Source organism: Lactuca sativa, chromosome 8 (genome assembly GCF_002870075.4).
Source record: "Lactuca sativa cultivar Salinas chromosome 8, Lsat_Salinas_v11, whole genome shotgun sequence".
Lineage (NCBI taxonomy): Eukaryota > Viridiplantae > Streptophyta > Magnoliopsida > Asterales > Asteraceae > Lactuca > Lactuca sativa.
Genome location: NC_056630.2, coordinates 23,153,406 through 23,161,983, shown reverse-complemented (window position 1 = coordinate 23,161,983; position 8,578 = coordinate 23,153,406). Strand labels below are relative to the sequence as shown.

General features: G+C 42.9%; 1 long non-coding RNA gene across 1 annotated transcript; it reads right to left on the bottom strand.

The window, feature by feature from the left end:
* Nucleotides 1-5,405: 5,405 nt before the first annotated feature.
* On the bottom strand, nucleotides 5,406-6,863 carry LOC128128043 (uncharacterized). Its single transcript, XR_008225628.1, has 3 exons — nucleotides 6,740-6,863; nucleotides 6,303-6,371; nucleotides 5,406-5,680 (listed from the first exon to the last, which is right to left on the bottom strand). It is a non-coding gene; the product is annotated as an uncharacterized LOC128128043 (long non-coding RNA).
* Nucleotides 6,864-8,578: the final 1,715 nt, after the last annotated feature.

Below are 8,578 nucleotides of genomic sequence, written 5' to 3'. Positions count from 1 at the left end.
TCTCCCCCACTAGAATCAGATTTCGCCCTCGAAGTCTCACTCTGAAAACAACTCCGGATGCTACTCACGCATCTCACCCTCCGGCTCCCAAGTAAGCTCTGACCCTTTCCGATGCAGCCACTGGACCTGCACTAGAGACACTTCCTTGTTCCTCAGAACCTTGATCTTTCGATCCCTAATCGCCACCGGTCTCTCAATGTAGTTCAGGCCCACATCCACCTGAATATCCTCTAATGGCACCACTGCCGACTCATCAGCTATACACTTTCTCAGCTGCGACACGTGGAAGGTGTCGTGAATCTGACCTAGCTCTGCAGGTAGCTCCAAATGGTAGGCTACCTTGCATACTCTCGCGATCACCCTGAAAGGACCAATATATCGGGGCCCCAAATTGCCCCTCTTCCTGAATCAGATCACTCCTTTCCAAGGAGAGACCTTCAGGAGTACGAAGTCGCCGACCTGAAACTCGAGCTCGGACCGGTGCCTGTCCGCATAACTCTTCTGACGACTCTGAGCGGTCAACAACCTCTACCTGACCTGTTGTATCTGCTCAGTCGTCTAAAGCACGATCTCTGTACTACCCATCACACGCAGCCCTACTTCTCCCCAGCAAATGGGGGTCCGACACCTCCTCCCATACAATAGCTCAAAGGGTGGCATACCAATGCTCGAATGATGGCTGTTGTTTGTAGGAAAACTCTGCCAAGGGCAAATACGTGTCCCAACTCCCGCCGAAATCCAACACAGATGCCCGGAGCATATCCTCGAGCGTCTGAATCGTTCGCTCGCTCTGTCTGTCAGTTTGTGGGTGGTATGCGGTACTAAAATGCAGCCTAGTACCTAATTCCTCACGAAATTTCTTCCAGAATCTGGAAGTGAAACACACATCTCGGTCTGAGACAATCGAGATCGGCACTCCATGCCATGATACCACTTCCCTCACGTACATCTTTGCTAAGTTCTCTGCGGAAGAGCTCTCACTAATAGCGAGGAAATGAGTGCTCTTCGTCAACCGGTCTACAATCACCCAAATTGCATCAATGCCCCTCGCAGACGTCGGCAATTTGGTGATAAAGTCCATAGTAATCTATTCCCACTTCCACTCGGGAATATCTAACGGCTGCAACTTGCCGTGCGGTCTCTGGTGCTCGGCCTTAACCCTGCGACAGGTTAGGCACCTCTCCACGAACCATGCAATGTCCCTCTTCATACAGGGCCACCAATACACCCTTTTCAGGTCCAAATACATCTTAGTGGCCCCAGGATGGATCAAGAACTTCGATCGATGTGCCTCTTCCATCAAGATGGTACGCGTTCCGCCCACAAACGACACCCAAATCCGACCCTGAAATGTCATAAGCCCATAGATATCGGTAACAAACTCCGATACTTGCCCGATAACTCGCTCTCGCTTCTGGTTTTCTGGTCTCACGGCCTCGGCCTGGGCTCCTCGAATGGTGTCCAACACCGGAGTCATCACTGTCAATCTCATACAAACGTCTCGCATCGGAACACTCTCCGCCCTATAACTCAGGGCATCGACAACCTTGTTAGCCTTACCCGGGTGATACAGGATCTCGCAATCATAATCCTTTACCACATCCAGCCATCTCCTCTGTCGCATATTCAGGTTGGGCTGATCCATCAAGTACTTTAGGCTCTTGTGATCCGTGTATATGGTACACCGGACCCTATACAGATAGTGACGCCAGATCTTGAAGGCGAACACTACTGCCCCCAACTCTAAATTGTGGGTAGGATACCTCGCTTCATGAGGCTTCAGCTGCCTCGATGCATATGCTATCACATGCCCTCTCTGCATAAGCACTGCTCCCAACCCTGATATCGACGCGTCACAATATACCACAAAATCCTCCATTCCCTCCGGAAGGGCTAACACCGGGGCTTCACATAGTCTTTGGCGAAGTGTCTTGAAGGAGGCCTGCTGCTCTGGACCCCAAGCAAAAGCTACACCCTTCTGGGTCAACTTAGTGAGTGGCACGGCGATCTTGGAGAAATCCCTGATAAATCTCCGATAATAGCCTGCCAGTCCTAGGAAACTCTTGATCTCCGTTGGTGACCTCGGCACCTCCCAACTCATCACCGCCTCAATCTTGGCTGGGTCGACCAATATCCCTTTTTGGTTAACGAGATGTCCCAGGAACTGGACTTCTTGTAACCAGAAATCACACTTGGAGAATTTGGCATAAAGCCTCTCCGATCTCAAAACCCCGAGGATTTCCCTCAAATGCTCCTCATGCTGCTCTCTAGATCTCAAATACACCAAAATGTCGTCGATGAATACGATCACCGAGCGATCCAACATCGGTTTGCACACCCTGTTCATGAGGTCCATGAACACCGCTAGTGCGTTGGTGAGCCCGAAAGGCATCACCACGAACTCGTAATGCCCGTAACGAGTCCTGAACGCTGACTTCTGGATATCCTCATCTCGCACCCTCACTTGATGATAGCCAGACCTCAAATCGATCTTGGAGAACCAAGATGCTCCCTGCAACTGATTGAACAAATCGTCAATCCTCGGCAACGGGTAACGGTTCTTGAACGTCAACTTGTTCAACTCCCGGTAATCAATGCACATCCGGTGTGAACCATCCTTTTTCTTGACGAAAAGGATAGGCGCTCCCCACGGCGAATTGCTCGGCCGAATAAATCCCTTCCCCAGCAGCTCCTGAAGCTGCGAGGACAACTCCTGCATCTCTAGATGCGCAAGGCGATAGGGCGCCTTGGCGATAGGCGCAACCCCGGGGACCAAATCAATACTAAACTCTACCTGCCTCTCGGGAGGCACACCGGCAACTCCTCCGGGAATACATCCGGGAACTCACGCACTATCGGAACTTCTTCACTGACCTTGGTTTCTCTGAATCAACCCTCGTGTCCATCACATACGCTATAAATCCCTTACATCCCTGCTGAAGTCTCTGCCTCGCCCTGGCGGCTGAACAAAATGCCGACCTAGAACATGTACCCTCGCCGTACACCGTAAGAAATCCCCAACTAGGGTCTCGCATGGTCACCAGCTGTCGCTCGCAGTCGATGATTGCTCCAAATCAGCTCAACCAGTCCATGCCCACGATGACACAGACATCTCCCATCGCAATGGGGACTAAATCGATCGGAAACTCTACCCTGAAAATCTCGAGTACACAACCCCGAATCACCTCGGTGGCATACACCGCTCTCTCATCCGCTATGGAAACTCTCAGAGGTCGACTCAACGCCTCTCGACTAATACTGATGTGTCGGCTAAAAGCCATTGATACAAAAGATCGACTCGCACCCGAGTCAAATAACACTAGGGTAGGTACAGAACTCACAAGGAAAGTACCTACGCATAATCATAATATAAGCACACTATCTCAATATACAAAAGAATACATGAAAGAATACATACCGGCCACAACATCGGGTGCTGCACGGACCTCCTCCGCAGTCAACTGGAAGGCTCTCCCTCGTGTCTTCGGTGCCTCGACCTTCGCAGGCCGAACATCTGTAACTCTCACTGCAGCAGGGGCAGATCCTGGAGATGCTCCCTGCGCTGACCCTCGCAATTGTGGACACTCTGCCTTCCGATGTCCTGTCTGGTTGCAGTGAAAACAAACTGAAAACCCCTTGGGGCATTCTTTGGCCATGTGCCTCTCCTTGCCACACTTGTAGCAAGACCCCGCTCTGCATATCCCATCGTGGCTCTTGCCACACTTGCCACAAGTGTGGCCCTTCTGGTTCCTAGATCTCGAATCAGCGGGTTTGGCCCGCTTGGCTGCCGGCTGAGACTGAGCCGGTCGCCGATCCTTTCCCTGAGACTCAGCCTCCTCCCTAGCTTGGGTCTCCAACTCTATTTCCCTCTTCCGGGCATTTGCCTGAAGCTCGGGAAATGTCTGGTACGATGAGTTCGCCATGAACTCTCGTACATCCCTCCTCAACACACTCAAATACTGGATACGTGCCTACTCGGAGGACACGTGCTCTGGGCAGAACATCTCCCTCTCATGAAACTTCCGAGTAATCGCTGTAAACGACTCAGTACCTTGCTTGAGGGTCAGAAACTCCTGTGACAATTGCTCCCTCTCCACCTGGGGAACGTACTCATCTTGAAACATAGAAGTGAACCTCTCCCAGGTTACTGCAGCAAGCTCAACAGGCGTGTAGTGCGCCGTCACAAACTTCCACCAATCCTTCGCTCCCAAGCGAAGCTGGTTCAGTGCGAATCAAACTCTCAAATGCTCAGGGGATGAGCAAGTAAAGAAACACCCCTCAATGTCTGATATCCACCTCATTGCTGCAATCAGTTCCTGGGTCCCATCGAACTCTGGTGGTTTCGTGTTGCTGAATTCCCGGAACAGCAACGCATCACCACTCTGCGGCCTCGTCACAGCTATAGCTGTAGTGGCCGCATCAACAACAGCCTCAGAAAGAGTAGCATATCTCTTGTCAAATGTCTCAATCAGAGTGGTCTTGATAGACCCAAACATCTATGGTATCTCTTGTTGGATTAGTGTCTAAGTCCATAACTATTTTGGTATGTACTTGACCCGATGGTGCATGGTCCTTTTGGGTTGCCTTCACCAAAGCAACTTGATAGGATGAATTATGGAGAGAAAGGATTAAATATGATTTATTAATATATTATGAGAATAATATATTAAAGGAGAAATCAGATTGTTTAATTAATATTAGTCAAGAATTAATAAGAATTAAGTTTGTGACTAAAAGAGATTAATTAAACTTAAGGGACTGGAATTATAATTATAAGATAATTACAATTGGGCCATGGATTGCCTTATATTATAAGGTTGGACGAATTCTATGGGGAAACCCATTAGAAATCGTCCAAGGCCTTTAAGGAAAGGAGTCCATGGGTTGCTTAGGGCTTAAGCATCCAAATTAGGGTTTCCTTGTTAGATAACCATAATAGCCTCACTATATATAGAGCCCTTATGCCCCAAAACCGTGGACAAGCTTCTTTCTAGGGTTTCCACATGTTTTTGGCAGCCTCCTTCTCTCCTCCTCTTCATCCTCTTGCTCTTGTTGTTTGTGAACCATTAGAGGACTGGCATTTGTGAATCTAAGCTTTCTAAAGTCAATACAAGAAGGATTTGAGATTGTTATTGCTACATAACAATCAAGGTATGACCTAAAACCTTATTTATATGTTATATTAATTATCATATTCTAGATCTAGGGTTTATAGTCTTGGATAACTTGCATGTACAATAGAGAAACCTAGATCCAAGCATTAGGGTTTGTATGAGCACATAGGATGTTCTTATAGCCAAAACCCATCAGTGGTATCAGAGACTAGATTGGTTTCTATTGTATTGATGCTTTATGTTGCTGAAAAACGTTTTATGGCCTTCTGTTCGACCTGACTCGGTGTGACATCCCCATTTTCACGGCCAGAAAAGACCGATTTTGTTTATGCTTTATAAAAATCAGAGTACTTCATTTTATAAAAATGTTGCGGAATTTGTTCCCAGAAAAACATGGTAAATACGTTATTAAAACATTTTCGATGAAACGTATTTATTTCATTTTAAAACGTTTGGGATGTCATCGTTAATACAGAAACATAAGCATAAACAGAACTTACAATTATTTACACTAGTGATCTACATCTCTTTAAATCTCTCAGTGTATTGTGACTTCATATCAACACCTGTGATAAAAATAAACTGAGTGGGTCAGGTTGGGAAACCTGGTGAGCACATAGGGTTTTCAACCCACAATAATATAATTATTATTTTTAAACATCAAACAATCAACCCAATTACCCATTCCCGTTATCCTCACATTACGTCCCTAAAACATCTAACACAAGGGACCTAGTCAAAGGACTATCATTGGGATGGAGTATATCTGGTGAGCACACAGTTCACACAGTTCGAATAAACACACAGTTCGAATAAACACACAGTTCGGTTAAACACAAAGTTCGAATAAACACCTACAGGTTGCGAGCCTGTTAGTGTTCCATTGGACTGTCTAGAATAGTCCGTGGTCGTCATCTATACTCCGCTAGATGACTAGATCATCAAGAACATCTATAACGAGGCATCTCATTATTTCATTTTATCACACAGCAACTAATACATCTACCCATGTTTTACCCAACACATTTTGTAGATATAAAATACATATACAGTTTAAATCATTGAAAACATGTATAAAACGTTCATCCAGCATAGATAGCAAGTATACAGATAATATACACACACAGCACGTAATTTATATAAAATACTTCATATCTATGTGTAAGCTGAAAGTAACTATGCACTCACCTGAGAAGGTGGTGACTCGGTACTCGGACAGCGCTTCGTTTACTTTAAAATAATTTCCTTTGACGAAACCTAGTATTATCACCACTAGATTTTAGTCTAATATTACCGTGACTAATTATTAGTCTTATTATTATTATTATTATTATTATTATTATTATTATATAAGTGTTTAAACAATACTTTCCAACTACTATGTACAGACAGGGGCCAGACATAAAACACCGGAGGGCAGGACCATTTTGGCGTATAGCACTTCTGAAATCCAACAACCCTATGCGGCCCTTTAAACCAGATTCCCCGTACCGCGAGTAGTTAAAAGATATTATAACGACACTTATATAAGTCATAATAATAGCCCAAATATTTATTATAAATTTATAATAACAATACTAATTTTAAATATAAACTATATTTAAAATAGGGTAAACATAACTTACTTTCAAGGGGATTTTAGCTAGGAGTCGGGCTCTGCAGGGGCAGAACTTCGTCGCTGAATCTTTCTAAGAAAGATTCGTGCAGCGCTTCAGCGCTCACCTTACTATACTAAAACTACAGAAAGAGAAGTTGAATCACGAGGGACCGAAATGCTCGGGGGATAAGGAGAGAAAGACTCTTGAATCAAGAGAATGGTGCAAGAAATATGAGAGCCCAAGGCTCTTATTTATACTAATTGAATTTTCAAAAACTACCCTCCATAATTACTTAATGACCTTTTAGTTATATAAACAACTAAACACCCCTCTATAATACTATTTTAAAGGGATTTAATGATCTTTGTACTAAACTAATGTCGAAAGAACTCAACATTAGTTTTATAATAACCGCATCGTCGATACCTTTCTAATGATATATACATATGTATATATATGTGTACGTATACATGATTTATACTTTATTTTAATACGTAAATATACTACTATAATTTGTAACTCGCTCATACGAACTCCGTTTTTGACGTTATTTATATCCACGCGTAGGTGGAGACATACTCTACAACTTGGTTAAGATTATTTATTCTAAATAATCTTTTTGTCAAAAAGTCGTTTTCGACCCCTATTGCCTCTAAATTGACTAGCCCGGATTTGCGGGCGTTACACTCGGCGAGTCATTACCTGGACTCGGCGAGTCAGCCCTACTCGGCAAGTTCCAAAGTGTGACTCGGCGAGTCGGAGTGTCAGACAGAGGAAACTTCAGATTTTATTGTTGTTTTTCTTAAGGATTATTACCATATTCGTTTTAAACCCATAAAATACGAATTTTATTGTTTCTTAATGAATATCCTTGCCAAAACACAAGATAATTACCAATTAATTAGATAATAACTTCCTTATATGATTAAAGTTGATTATTTGTATTAATTGGGTAACTTATTTTGCAAGAAATTGAAATTAGGTCAAATATAGATAATGACAAAATTAATTTCTTAATTTATATTATTTGTTATTTGATCCTTGTGTTATGAAAAGTTTCAATTTTCCCCTTTAGGTTTTATAGTTTAAATTTAAACTCAAAAGTTTAGTTTTGAAATTTAAATAGTTGAAACCCTAATGTTTTGAAAAGGTTTCAAAACTTGCCCTCAAGTTTTGGAATTTAAATTTTGATTAAAAGTTTAATTTTGATGCACATTTAAATTCTAAACCCTAATGTTTTGAAATGTTTAAAAACTTGTCCTCAAGTTTTGGAATTTAAAAGTTGATTAAAGGTTTAATTTAGGAATGTTAAATTCTAAAACCCTAGTATTGTTTTGAAAAGTTCAAATCACTCCCTGATGGTTTTATTAATTAGTTAAGGTGTATAACTAAAAGAGATTTAATAAATCCATAATAGTTTTGGTTTACAATTTAATTGAATTAAAAGTATAATTGTTAAATTTGACCACAGAGTATTTTAAAAGTGTAAAATACACCCTATACTATATATAACATTAACAGTCTAACATTATATATATGTATGAGTAAAGTCAGTCTTACCATTATTAGGCCTCATTCACAAAGCTGGTCTATAAGGGGTGTTTAAGGAAATTGCCTATAACATGGCGATTGATCGAGGAACAAGCATCCGCATGAAGATGATATTCCACAATTTGATCGAGGAACAAGAGATCATGCTTCTCTTCCTCCACCTCCTCCAATTATTCTCCCTAACCCACAAGTTCGAAGGCTTGAAAAGTTCAAGCTCACTCAAGCCCTTTTGGCAAGTAAACATGAAGAAGGAAATTCAGTGTGTGCACACGTCCTAGAGATGAAGTCACACATTGATAGGTTAAGAATGTTGGG